This window comes from Pseudonaja textilis, chromosome 3 (assembly GCF_049901715.1).
Source record: "Pseudonaja textilis isolate UNSWEBS1 chromosome 3, rPseTex1.2, whole genome shotgun sequence".
Classification (NCBI taxonomy): Eukaryota; Metazoa; Chordata; class Lepidosauria; order Squamata; family Elapidae; genus Pseudonaja; species Pseudonaja textilis.
The window spans coordinates 111,460,817-111,474,450 of NC_141992.1; the positions used below are offsets into that span (position 1 = coordinate 111,460,817).

A 13,634-nucleotide genomic window follows, 5' to 3' on the forward strand; every position below is an offset into this window, starting at 1 on the left:
GGCATAGCTCCAGCTAAATGTAGAATTTGGCAGATGGGATGACATTACTGCCTTAATGCTGCTGGCTGCTTCTTAATTACCTTGAACCTCATGTTCATGCCCTTACAGTTCACAGTCAGCTGTATCATTTTCTATATATTCCATTAAAAAATACAACTACAGGCTGCAGATTTTCTATTATTAAAATTTGATCGAGAATAATTTCGTTATATTAAAATAAGCAAAGTTGCATTATGGAACTTTAATCAGGCCCTTTGCATCCTTCCAGGAAGATAAATCCCAGTCCTGCACTTTCTATCCTGTTCTCCCCCAGTATCACATCAAATAGATTATCTGCATTTGGAAGTTCTGCATTGTAAAAAGCCCAATTGAATCATAACACAGGTTTGTATAACCCAGTTTCCCATTTCCCGCTGTGACCAGCCAAATGTGCCTGGAAAATTCACAGTCCTGTCTCAGCAACCAGTATTCAGTGACATACTGCTCCTCAGGTTCCATTTAGGCATTGTGACTAATCATTATTGGTAGCCTTTCCTCCCTAACATTCTCTAATTCCTTATTCATCTTGCCAGGTGGTATATGGGTCTATGTGCTTTGAGGATGAAAATGTGGAATGCATATAAGTGTGCCATCTGTTGCTTTTCATGATGCGAACTAACTGGGATCTCTTTACACGGTTGCTGGATATTAGTGATTTTTTGCTCTTATAGTTGCCTCTTGTATATTTAAGGATAATAGCCAACATAGAAGCTTTTTTTACTATACAAGTGTATTCTTAATTTCGAGGGAGGTAGGATTAAAATGGATATTTATTTTAAGCAACATAATGCAATATTTGTATATACTTCACTCAGTTTTGGTAGTAGTAAAACAAGCTGAATTATGAAAACAAAAATTAAACAATAGCAATATGTGAACTAGATTGCAATTATCCATTGTTTTTATTTTTATGATTTTAACTTCTGCAGCTCTCTGATTTAAAACAATGTACACAAATTTTGAAAATGTGAGATTCGCAAAGCGGAATATTAATGGATCTAGAGACTGGTTTAGTCATTCAGATTTGTTTTATAAATTTAAATAATTATTTTATATAAATTTTATAAATTTACTTGCTTAGTATAAAAAAAAAAACAAGCAGAGACAGTAGGAAGTCAGAGAATAGGTAAGCCAGTGGGATATATCATGTGGGGATATCAGGTGTGGCAGCTGAGGGGAAGGAGGGAAAGGAAGTCACTGATAAAATAGGGAATGGGTAGGTGAAAGAGTAGGACAAGTCATGCTGGGAGCTGCAGGAGAAAGAGGTTACATGCATCAGCATTTCCATACTTACGTATTCCAAAACTGGAAAGACCAAAATGTTCTGGGTTTTGGTTTGTCCTGCAGTGGCTAACTCAAAACAGCGTGGCTATTCTTCCAGAATGCAATAGTTTGTTACAGAGTTCAAGCAAAACATTTTCTTAATTTCATGTACACCTCCAACCTGTCTATATATAATTGGCTTTATTACATAATGTGATACTTACTTTCTGTTCATTTTTCTGAACTAGCAATGCATGTTTGGAAATTTGTAATATAAGGAATGGTCAAATGGAAGAGCATGATTTTTACTCCAAGAATGAAGAATTGATACTTATTCCCTATAGGAATTTCGAGTACTTTGTTTAGGGCAATGAGTTAAGTATTGAATTAGTGAAAGATTCTTCCTTTATTAGTCCAAGAAAAAGTTTTCAGACAGAAAATTTTGAGAAATTATTATGTGGATTGGAGAATTCTCAAGGAAGACATATTCTTTCGAGATAGGGATATAACTTGATCCTTCAGTAAGATATAATGAAACTTGGTAAACGTTCTTGTTAAGGAACAATTTCTACTGAGAAAATTTCTACTTTTTCCAGTAATCTGCCTTTTGAGATATGTGTGTGTAACTACATGTCTGTGTGGTGGGTGGTTATGTATATATAGACAATATGGCAAAATGAAGTTCAACCAGTATGTATAATTAGCTTAAGAGCCATAATTATTTTTATAATTATAAGCAGTAGGTTGTCAACTTGTTTTATTGTCTCACCATCTGGGAGCTTTTTGCTATCCATCTGTTTTATGTAATTAACTAATTATCTATATAAACCTACAATGAGTGTTATAATTAACAAGAATAATTACTCTATAATGCATAATAAATTCTATTAATTTCTTGTTTGCTTGTTCTGGCTACCAATTCTTTGTGTTTTATTATTCCTCAGTTCTCAAACTTGTGAAATAGATGTTTCAGAGATGTTTCACCTGCTATTTGGACAAAATCTGCCACATCAAACAATATTCTTCCGGGTTCTGTACATTCTACATATGAATTTGTGTAGTCATAATCATTCCACCCAGAAATTCTTGGTTAGCTTCATGTGCAGAGGGCTTCAGTTCTCCATCATATAAGCAAAACCAGAAAAGATGCTGACTTTGATTTCTTTAATTCTCGACTTAATTCAGGCTAAGCCAATTTGGCAAGACCAGTTGTTTTAGAAATTCTTTGACAAGTGAGGAATGCAGCCACATCCTATAAAATCTTCCTTGAGCTAAAGAGCTAAATCTGAAAAATTCTTCCCTTCCAAGTAAGATAGCCTAGTTACTAATAGCTAATACTGTACTTCTCTAGCAATGCTGATTATTTCTCCAAAGATGTCATCTGTCAGGGAACTTCCAAGTATTTATATGAAAAAAAAAATGAGATAACACTCCATAAAGACTATGGATTCTGTTTCTAAACCAGTGAAGAATAGCGTAAAGAAAATGGTATACTGAGAAAGGATTATCTTGGCCTTCTGGAATGTCATCCAATTTGGAGCCAAAATCACTGCGGCTAATTAACTGGCAGTGGCAGTGGCAGTGGCTAATATATGGCTAAACAAATGGATGGGGGATGACTATTGGTACAGAGGTGGTATTCAGCAGGTTCTGACCAGTTCTGGAGAACCGGTAGTGGAAATTTTGAGTAGTTTGGAGAACCAGCACCTCTGACTGGAGATTTTATAGTATCCTTCTCCTGCCACGCCCACCAAGTCACGCCCACAGAACTGGTAGTAAAGAAATTTGAATCCAACCACTGTATTGGTACCAAAAAAGGAAGCTTGGCAAATAATTTGAAGAAACTCTAATCATGGAGGACTTTGAATAAAAGAGAATATCATATCGCACAAAAGGCAAATGTAGATTGAAACTTGTCCAGCACTTTTGTTCCAATCAAAGTATGCCAAAATGCAGTAGTACTTCAGATTTTTTTTTAAAAAAAACATTTCCTTCCACCAGTATGCCTCTATTCAGAAGTTTTAAAAAAGGAGTTTTAAATGCCGAGAACAGCCCAAGGAGCCTGAGGAAGGAATACTTTTTGGAATTTTCTAATAATCAGTCCAATTCCTTTTACGGAAAAGCAGAAGTTAATGAAAACAGCCAAAGATATGAAAGGAAAAAATCAAAAGAAGCAGATAAAAGCTAGCAGGGAGATGAAATAAAATAGCATTCAGCCAGTCAGTTAATTTTTAAAGATTAAAAAAAACAAAGCAAAACAAAAGCTTTAAAAGTGATGTTAAAATCAAGATTTGCTTATGAGAACAATCTGCTGATAGGAAAAAGTGGGAAAATTACTTTTCAGCTGCTCTCACAGGGATTTGCAGTCTTCAAGATTCCTCCTCCACAGCCATCCAAAAGTCATCCAGCCAACCAAAAGTCATCTTGGGTCATTCCTGGGCGCCCCCATTCAAATCCAGGAAGCAAGACTGCCAAAGAACCAACTTTGGTAGCACAAACATCAGATTGTGGACAGGAACGAAAAATCTTCCTACAGCCATTTTGGAATCTGATGTGTGTGTGTGTGTGTGTGTGTGTGTGTGTGTGTGTGTGTGTGTGTAGAGAGAGAGAGTATATTGCAATCAGGAATCTGATGAATCTGATTGCAATATATGTGTGTGTGTGTGTGTGTGTGAGAGAGAGAGAGAGAGAGAGAGAGAGAGAGATAAATTTTCCACAAGTTCATTACAATAACAGTTTGTTAAAGGGAGGGTTTTGGAATTTTAAACGTGTCTTATTTTTATTATTACTGTTCTTCAGAGGTGGTATTCAGCAGGTTCTGACCAGTTCTGGAGAACCAGTAGCAGAAATTTTGAATAGTTCAGAGAACCGGAAAAACACCACCTCTGACTGGAGATTTTACAGTATCATTCCCCTGTCATGCCCACCAAGCCATGCCCACAGAACCATTAGTAAAAAAAGTTGAATCCCACCACTGCTGTTCTTCTTGTAACTATTTTGTTATTAATATAGTATATAGATGACAGATTAAAAAATTGTAAATAGAATTAGTAGTTTTGTAGTTTAAAATTATTTGGGCTTGTTTTGCAAATGATGGGAAACTAATATTGTTGTAATATGTTAACCAGCTTTCAACTAGGTAGAGTTTCATTGCTGTCCAAAGGAAATTATCAATAACAGATTTGAAAAATATTAGACAGATCATTCACAATTATACAAGTTTTTCCTGTTAATATACAGTATGAATTAAGAATTTATATAAGACAGAGAAAACATTTCAGTATTTATAACTTGACAAAATTAAGCTCTGCTCATTTTTTGGTCATCTATTTTCTGACTACTCTGTTTCTTAACATATACAAAAACTCACCATTTTATGGATTTTTCTCAACTGATTCATTACGTCCCCCTTTTTTGTGGTTTTATTGTAAACTTGTTTCAGGAAATTGCTGGGAATTTGAGATGTTCATATCAGTGGTGGGATTCAAAAACTTACTACCAGTTCTGTGGGCATGGTTGGTGGGTGTGGCCAAGTGGGTGGGCATGGCTTTTTTGCTGCCCCACCCATTTTTGGGAGCTTCTTAGCCACAGAGGAGCCTCTGGGGGGGGGCGCTTTTGCTCCCCTAAGGCTCCTCTGGGGCTCAGGAAGACAAGGAACAGAGCATGGGAGGGGCATGCAGTACCCCTCCAAGCTCCATTTTGGGAGCTTCCTAGCCTCAGAGAAGCCTCTGGGGGGGCGTTTTTGCTCCCCTAAGGCTCCTCTGGGGCTCTGGAAGGCAAAAAATGGAGTGGGAGGCTGAGCTCCTCTCTCCATTTTTTGCCTTCCTGGGCCTCAGCAAGGGGAATCCTGGCACAGCTGATCTTATCTACAGCTGATTATCGGGAGGGGGGAAAAAAGAAAGAAATACCTTAGGTGAATGTCAGGCAGGCGGGTGGGGTGAGTGAGCATCGGGCGGGAGGGCGACCAGGTGGGAGGCATGGCCAGCCAGAACTTATTACCGGTTCGGCGACCCACACCAAATTCTTGCTACCAGTTCACCTGATCCGGTGTGAACCGGCTGAATACCACCGCTGGTTCATATATATTATTTAGATGTAACGGCTTTGTAGTTGTATTCTAGAGATACCTGCCTGCCTTTCTTTTTGAATAAATATTTTTTTCCCTCTAAACCAGGAAATATAATTGTTCTTGACACCTTGCTGATGAGGGTCAATTGTGAACATTGGTATTGATTTAATGAACAATTAAGACTTAATAGTACTACTTTTGCCTAAGGAATTTTGCCCTGTAAATATACATAAGACATAATCTCATCAATGGAATATTTGAGGAAGTGATTAGAGTTGATGAATTTCTTCAATCATAGCTTGTACACCTCCTGCCTCATCCCATGCTTGAATAACTGTTACTTTTAAATCATAGGAAAATATGAGGCTCAGGAAAAAATGATAATTTTTGGCTATTACCAGTAAGCACTTACTTTCAAATTTGTTAGCGTTCTGAGACATGAATGATCATTAGAATTAACTTAATGCAATACTAACATCTTTAACTAACGTGGGGATAACTGTGAAGCATCACAAATAAGCACTGGGACTACTAAGGCTGACTACAAAAGGATAAATGTCAGACTCCTGAATGAAGTACAGGGTGATTTCATAGCCAATGAATGGTCCTCTTTGTCACTTATTTTTTTAATTCAAAATGATATGGAGCCCTTTTGCTATAGGAAGTGGCTCATTGCTGAAGCACTTTTACAATACATGCTGCCCTACCCAAACCCCAGCAAAAAAGGAGTAAAGATGATTGTCTTCAGAAAAAAGGGAATTTTCAGTATTTATAAAAATAAATTTAGAATGAGAAATACAGAGGTCAGCTGTATAAGCATCAACATAGGTCCCAATGAATTAAATGGAATTTATTGCCTAATACATATGTTAAAGATTGCAAAATATTATAGTGATTTTTGACATTTTAAGTGTCAAAAACCACTATAATATTTTCATATCAAAATAATTTTGTTTAATAAAGTTTTTTTCTCAAGGAGCATTATTGCTCAATAATTTCCAAACCTTAAGTTATTAATAATTTCTATTGAACAGGCATGGGCCAAAACTAGTTATTCTTGTCTCAGGAAGCTGATGATTTTATATCACTAGTTGTCATGCAGTTACATTTGTTATGAGTTGATGGATGGCTGTAAATTTCCTCAGTGTAAATGTCAGTGGTTTTGTGTATTATTGCCATTTAGATTTCGTTTAAACATTACACAGTTATGAGGAAGCACCAGATGGCTTCATTAAGAAAAATGGTTTGAATGTTTACTACTTATGTTTATGTGTGAAATTAACAGTAAGGTGACCTATCATCATTTGGAAAATATGATGTCAGTAATATAGAGATGCTGACATTATTTACTGTAAACTGGAATATTCATGCTGGCCTGCAGTTGGTTAAGTTAATTTCTTTCTCAGTGTGAAGGTTGTTTAGATATGGAAGATAAATATTCTTTGTCAAATATTATTTCTAAGTATCACCCCAAGAATAGAAGCAAACCTTACTCTTTCTGTGATATGCCATTATTCACCTGCATTGTTGAATTATATAGCATAAAATATAAATGTTAGGGGTTGTAACATTTAATTTTAAACATTACTTTTAGTCATTTTTTATTATTGGAAACTTTCTTTATATTTTTATATTGTTTTATCCTATATGCATGTTCAGAATTTGAATCCTCAGCAAGGAAAGTTAGCTGTTGCTGAATTGCAATCATTGTTGAAAAAAATGGAAAATAGTTATTTTACATAACTTGCAGGCCTCAGGAAACATTGAAGCATGACATGGAGCATGCCTTGAGAAATTAATCAGTCTGAGTTTGACAGATTAAATCCCAAGTGACTATTGAGTTTGTGCAGCAAATATTTCCTGTCTTATTTTCAAGGCAAAGACCTCCCAAAATGAATTTTTAAGCAACTAGAAATACTAAACATTAGAAGCAAAAGTGTCATGGTTTGAACATCATGGGTTTATTAAAAGTAAGGTTTCTATTTCAAAGATCATCTTGTTTCAGATTTCTTAAATTTCTAAAGTTGTGGAACTTTTATGGTAAATTCAAAATAAAACTAATAATCTGTTATAATATTTTTAGAAACATTTGAATAAAAATACATATTTTCACTCATGCCAAGTTGATCATCTAAAGTAGTGTTCAGTAAAACTTGAAGTAATTGTGTAGAAAATATTCCTTTTCCCATTACCATATGCTCAGAAATCTTCAAGGAGTTTAAAATATCAAGCATTATTTGTTCATTTGATTTACATCCCGTATTTTATTCAGGAACTCAAGATATTATTCATAATGCTTTTTCAGCTTTTTCCACACAACAACAACATCACTATGAGGGTTGAGCTGAGTGGGAGCGACTGGTGCAAAATCTTCCAGTGATCTTCCATGACTAAGAATGGATCAAAACTTGAGTCTCCCTGCCTAACCATTCTAATTATCTAAGACTTAAAATACAGTATTAGTTTTCCTCATTCTTCTTTGCACAAGGAAAGAGAGACCTCCTTGGAGAAGAAGGAATGAGTAATGGCAGAAGCAATTTCAGTAATTTCTCCTAACAGCAGGAGAATTCTAAAATTTTCTCCCAACACTTGGGGAAAGAAAAAGGAATAATGGTAGTGTAGATATAAGAAGAATTGGGAATAGTGTCTTGTCCACCCTACTTTTGCTCCAATTAAGCATGGGTGTTCATGTAGTCTGCCACTCTTGGTTTGAATATATCCCTAAAGTTGTGACTCTCATTTCAAAAACTCTCCCAAATACAATTTTTCTCTAAAGCAGGGGTGTCCCTCTCTAAAGCAGGGATGTGGCCCTTTCATTGAGGGCCACATCAGGCTTGTATTTGACCTTGGGGGCCCGAGGTGGGCATGGCCAGGATAGGCATGGCCAGCTTGACATCACTTGTGTCGGGGACACCTGTGGTGCCCGAGTGTTCTGCCAATGAAAACTGGCTCCCAAGCTCCATTTTGGCTGCAACAGCCTCATGCAACACTCTGCCAGTGAAAACGGATTTGGGAGTGATGCCTGCGGCCCTCGCAAGCTCCATTTTCAGCTGTGATAGCCTCCTGCAACCCACTGTCTGCAAAAACAGAGCTCGGGAGGGCCACACACGGCCTGCCCAAGCTCTGTTTTTGCGGGCAGAGGCACTACAGGCTGGTCCTTCGCTGTTTCCAGGGTGGCCCCATGGGCCAGATCTAAGCACCCCCTGGGCTGGATCTGGCCCCCGGGCCTTGAGTTTGACCCCCCTGCTCTAAAGGGTTCTGTTACTAAATTCTGCACTGTATCCCATCTTAACTGCTTTGATAATAAAAAGGATTGATTAAGACATGAGTAGGTAGTTGATATGGTAAATCAGAGTAGAATGCCTTACATAGATTGGATTGCTGGGTAGAGAGAGTGGAATCTGTCAAGAAGGATAGAGAATACCCGAGACCCTAGAGGATGGAATTAAGTAAAGGAAATAGAAGATCAAATAAAGGAAGACAGATGAAATAAATATGAACTGAATGTTACTCTGGAAAGAGTATAATACATCTAAAAAACAACAAACATTCTTGGAGTTAATAAAGGGATATAAGAATATCTCAGAGGAGTTAAATGATTGGAGCTAAATCAAGAATAGAAGAGATAATCAAAATGTATGGAAATCTTTTGAATAGTGACAGGTATAGCAAAAAGTACTATGGGAAAATTAACAATGCACCTATCAGGAAGTTATATAGAAATACAAAGCTGTTCTGAGCATGAATGTTCAGAAGGACCTGTCACATCCTTTGTTTTTGTAGTTTCCATAGTTATTTTGGTGCTTGCTTTCAGCAGAACTAACCTTCTGCTGCCATCTTGAAGCCAACTGGACAGAAAATAACATACAGTACTTAAAAAGACTTGCAGCTGTATTGTGCACCAGTAGATTTCAGTTTATAGGATATGCAAGAGCAATGATAATCTTTTGTTCCAGGACAACTACGCACTCAGGAGCAAGTTGAATTACCTACAAAAAGTGTGTTCCGTTTCCTGCTTTTCAATGAGCCACGATATTCTTGCTTGATCAAGAGGAATGTCATGGATGTAATTTTGTTGGATTGCTTTTTGCATAACATACTCAGCATGCAATAAAATTCCCTATTTTGTACTATTGGCTATGATATCTCAGAACATTATTTATTTATCATTTAATTATTTGTTTGTTTGTTTGTTTGTTTGTTTGTTTTTTATTCATTGATCCATTCATCTTTAGGCTATTAAGCAAGCTCCACTGACATTAATTGATGTGCGTTGTTGCTTCTCCCTGACACTGAAAGGACATTTTCTGCTATACCATCTTTCTGGTACTTTATTTGGAAAAGGAACCTAAAGCTCATGAGCATTTTGTACATAAAAAATGGGCAGAAAAATATGGTTAGATATACTAAAAGATGGAGGAAAGTTCTAACTGACAAAAAATAATTCTGCACATGTCCATTATTTTTATGATGTCAATATTCTGAATTTAAAAATCAAATATTATTCATTTTTAACTCCATGGAACTGATTGGCCATATTCAAAACTAATGTCTTGCCTTTCACATCCGAAGTGGCCTCTTGTTAGGAGATGCAGAAAAGTAACAGAGAGGCAGTCTGTCTTCCCAGGTGGAAACTATGTGACAGGTGGTCACAGCAGGAGTGACTCATCTCAGCACAAGCCTCAATTCCAGTAATCAAAGATAATAAATCTATTTCTGTTGTGCATTAGTTAATGATTACCATTTCATTCAATAATAGCAGAATATAAATAAGGAACTTGATGGTTAATATATTGTGATGTCTGAATATATCTTTTGGGGTAATGTATATTATATAAGGATATAGCAGCATTGTGACATATCAGCCAAATTTTTAACTTCTTAAGAGCAGATTGCTGTACTGGTAAAAAACTAATTTATTGCACATGAAAGTTTTGTAACTGGAGCTATTATATGGCAAATAAAATGAGTTTAATGTATTGGTGGTGCCATTCTGAACTCACAACTCTGCTTGAAGAGTAGGTGGCATTGTGGTATGGATGGTCTTTTGTCCAACTTCTTGTTGTATGCCACTTACACCCTTCCTCCGATCAGGAGACTTTGATCACAATCACTCATGCCCTGCTCACCTCCCAAGTAGACAATTGCAATGCACTCTCCATGAGGCTGATCTTGAAGAGTGTCTGGAAGCTTCAGGGGTATAGAATGCAGCAGCACAGGAAGTTATATGTGCTCCTAGCAGGCATATTACACCTTTGCTCTAAAAGCTGAATTGACTGCTGGTTTGCTTCTGTGTCCAATTCAAAGTGCTGGTTTTGACCTTTAAAGCCCTACATGGCAAGGGACTTGGTTACTTGAGGGACCACCTCTTCCTGATTACATCTATCTGTGCTATCGGATCCAGCAGGAAGAGCATAATGTGAGAGTCCTGTCTGCAAGGGAGCTCCATCTGACAGGACCTAGGAGAAAAGCTTTTTTCTGCCATGGCCCCACATCATTCCTCCTGAGTGCGGTTGGTCCCAACTCTTGTGACCTCCTGGAAAGCTCTTAAAGCCTAGATTATTTCAACGAACCTATAGATTCTCTGTCAAGAGGGAGCCTGTGCCCTGGCTGTGTTGCTCCCCTCTTGTGATCTTGCTTGCTTTATTTTGTTTTTCCTGTGTTGACGGTTTCACTGATTTTACTGAATGTTAGATTTATTAAATCTTTGGCTCTATTGTACGTCACCCAGAATCACTATGATTGAAGTGGGAAGCTCTGTAAGTTTTATAACTAAAATAAATAAATTGGACACTTGCCAGATGGTGCTTTCGTATTAATTTTTTTTCCTTTTGGTATTCTCTCAGAGGAAGTTTATAGTAAATTTATGACATATATCTTCCAAACTCTAATCCTCCCCCCTTTTGGAGTTCTTTCTTTTTGCTATTTTCTCCCTCCTCCAAATAACCTGAACCTAGCAAAGGTAATTGCCAAATTCAAATCAGAGCTCTTTGAACTTATATAATTGTGGAAGAAGGCTTCTCAAGTACGAAAGGAGAATGATGACTTCCCTCACTTTGAAATTTACCCTGACAGTGCATGAAGTAACAATATTTAAATTGCAAGCATCTTTCTCATTTACTACCTTCATTCTCTAGCATAAAGCAAGTTTAGACACTTGGTTTCTGTATTCTTTGAAAACATGTGAATTCAATTATTGTGACCTATAGTAATAAAATAATCCCTGTCGGCATGAACACCATTGTTGCTCTTCTGGTTTCTGGCATGCACATGTGCACTGTCCAGCCAGTCCTTGTGGGCACCAGAGCACCGGAAAATGGCCCCCAAAATGGGTCTTCCTGGGCCTTTTTCAGGTCATTCTCCAGGCCTTTTTCAGGCCATTTTTCGGGCCTGAAAAATTTCTTGAAATGGCCTGAAAAATAGCCCAGAAAACATTCTGAAAATAGCCCCAAAACAGCCTGAAAGTGGTCTGAAAAACGCCCCCCAAAACGCCCTGAAAACGGCCCCCCAAATGGCCAAAAACAGCCAAAAAACAGGCATGTGCACACCAGCCAGCTGGTCTTTGGATTTCTGGCACTCCGGCACACGCATATACATGCACATGCATATGTGTTCTGGTTTGGGCATTTCGGTGCCTAAAAGGTTTGCCATCGCTGGTCTATATTAAGGATTAGTTTTAAGAATTGTGTGCATGCTGAAAGTTAAAATTGGGCATTTTATAAATGTTACCAGCAAGAACCGTATAGAAGAGTATTGTATATTGCTGCTATTTTTGAACAAATGAGAAAAGAAATGACACAGAATCAGTTGGCAGAGAAAATAATAATTCATATTCATCACTTCACTTCTAACACACAGTGCTAGTAGTAATGGATAACCATCTACTCCCTCACATAAAATAAGTTTACTGAATTTCATGAAATACATTTTTTATTTTGCATTTTCAAAGGCTTATCAAATCAAATATTGTTATAAAACAGGGATTGATAGCTCACTGCATTAATTACTCATTACTCATAAAAGCATTTATAGAGGTCTTATCACCTAAAAATTTCTAACTGTGATTTTGTGCCTGTGAAGTCATAGTAGGTCTTGCATTGTCTCTATTTGACAAAGCTTTATCTAATATTGGAATTATAAACACTTTTGATTACATATTTAGAACAATATGTAAGCACATTAATACAGATAATATTTAAAATGCAGTTGTATTTCCATCTGGAATATTACAAGGGTCAGAAAATGTATGTTCTTCTGTTGAAAAAGGATTTGCCAGTGTGTGTAATACAAAGAAAAATAGCATTTCTATGGAATCATAACAGCTGGCTGCCATCTAGAGTATGGAAGATCAGAAATTAAGATTATCAGTTGATTTACTAATATATTGTGTGGCATGGCCTTGTGATATTATCTAGAAGGAGTTAAGAAATGGACAGGGTAGGAAAATCCCTGTGATGGTGAATGCTATCTTGAAAGATAGGATAATTTTACTGATTCTGGAAGAGGAGTAAAAGTAAAGGTAAAGATTCCCCTGCACATGTGTGCTAGTTGTTTCCAGCTCTACCCCACTCTAGGGGCAGTGTTCTTCTCCATTTCTAAGCCGAAGAGGCAGCGCTGTCCAAAGACGTCTCCATGGTCATGTGGCCGGCATGACTAAATGCTGAAGCCACATGGAGAGCTGTTACCTTCCCACCAAAGTGGTCCCTATTTTTCTTGAATTTTTTTACATGGTTTCGAACTGCTAGGTTGACAGAAGTTGAACAAGTAATGGGAGGTTATTCCATTACACGGGGCTAGGGATTCGAACCACTGAACTGCCGGCCTTCTGATCAACAAACTCAGCGTCTTAGCCAATGAGCCATCAAGTCCTCTGGAAAAGGAGTAGTCCATCCCATTCTCAAGAAACTATCTCTGGATCCCATAGACTTGGACTATTTCTGACCAGTTTCTAACCAGTTTCTTTCTGGGGAAGGTTGTGGAGAAAGTGTTCAGCCTATCACTCAAAAGATCATGGAGGAAATGGATATTCTGGGCCCCTTCCTATCTAGGTTCAAACTAGAATACTGGCTTGAGACCTCTTTGATCACAGTTGCTGATATCATATTGAGACAAGTTTGGTTGCACTTGGTGATGTGGTAGGTCAGCATGAGGGCAATGTATCCATCTTGGTCTCTCTTGACATCTTGGTAGCCTTTGAAACTCATTGATCATGGAATCTTTCTGAACTAGTTTAGGGTGTTGGAATTCTGTTATGATTCTCTTT

The 13,634-nt window shown here is 37.3% G+C and overlaps 1 protein-coding gene across 2 annotated transcripts in view; it reads left to right on the forward strand.

Annotated features, from left to right (window-relative positions):
• Positions 1 to 13,634, forward strand: part of CFAP61 (cilia and flagella associated protein 61) — a 127,212-nt gene that overhangs the window by 39,170 nt on the left and 74,408 nt on the right. The window lies entirely within an intron of this gene.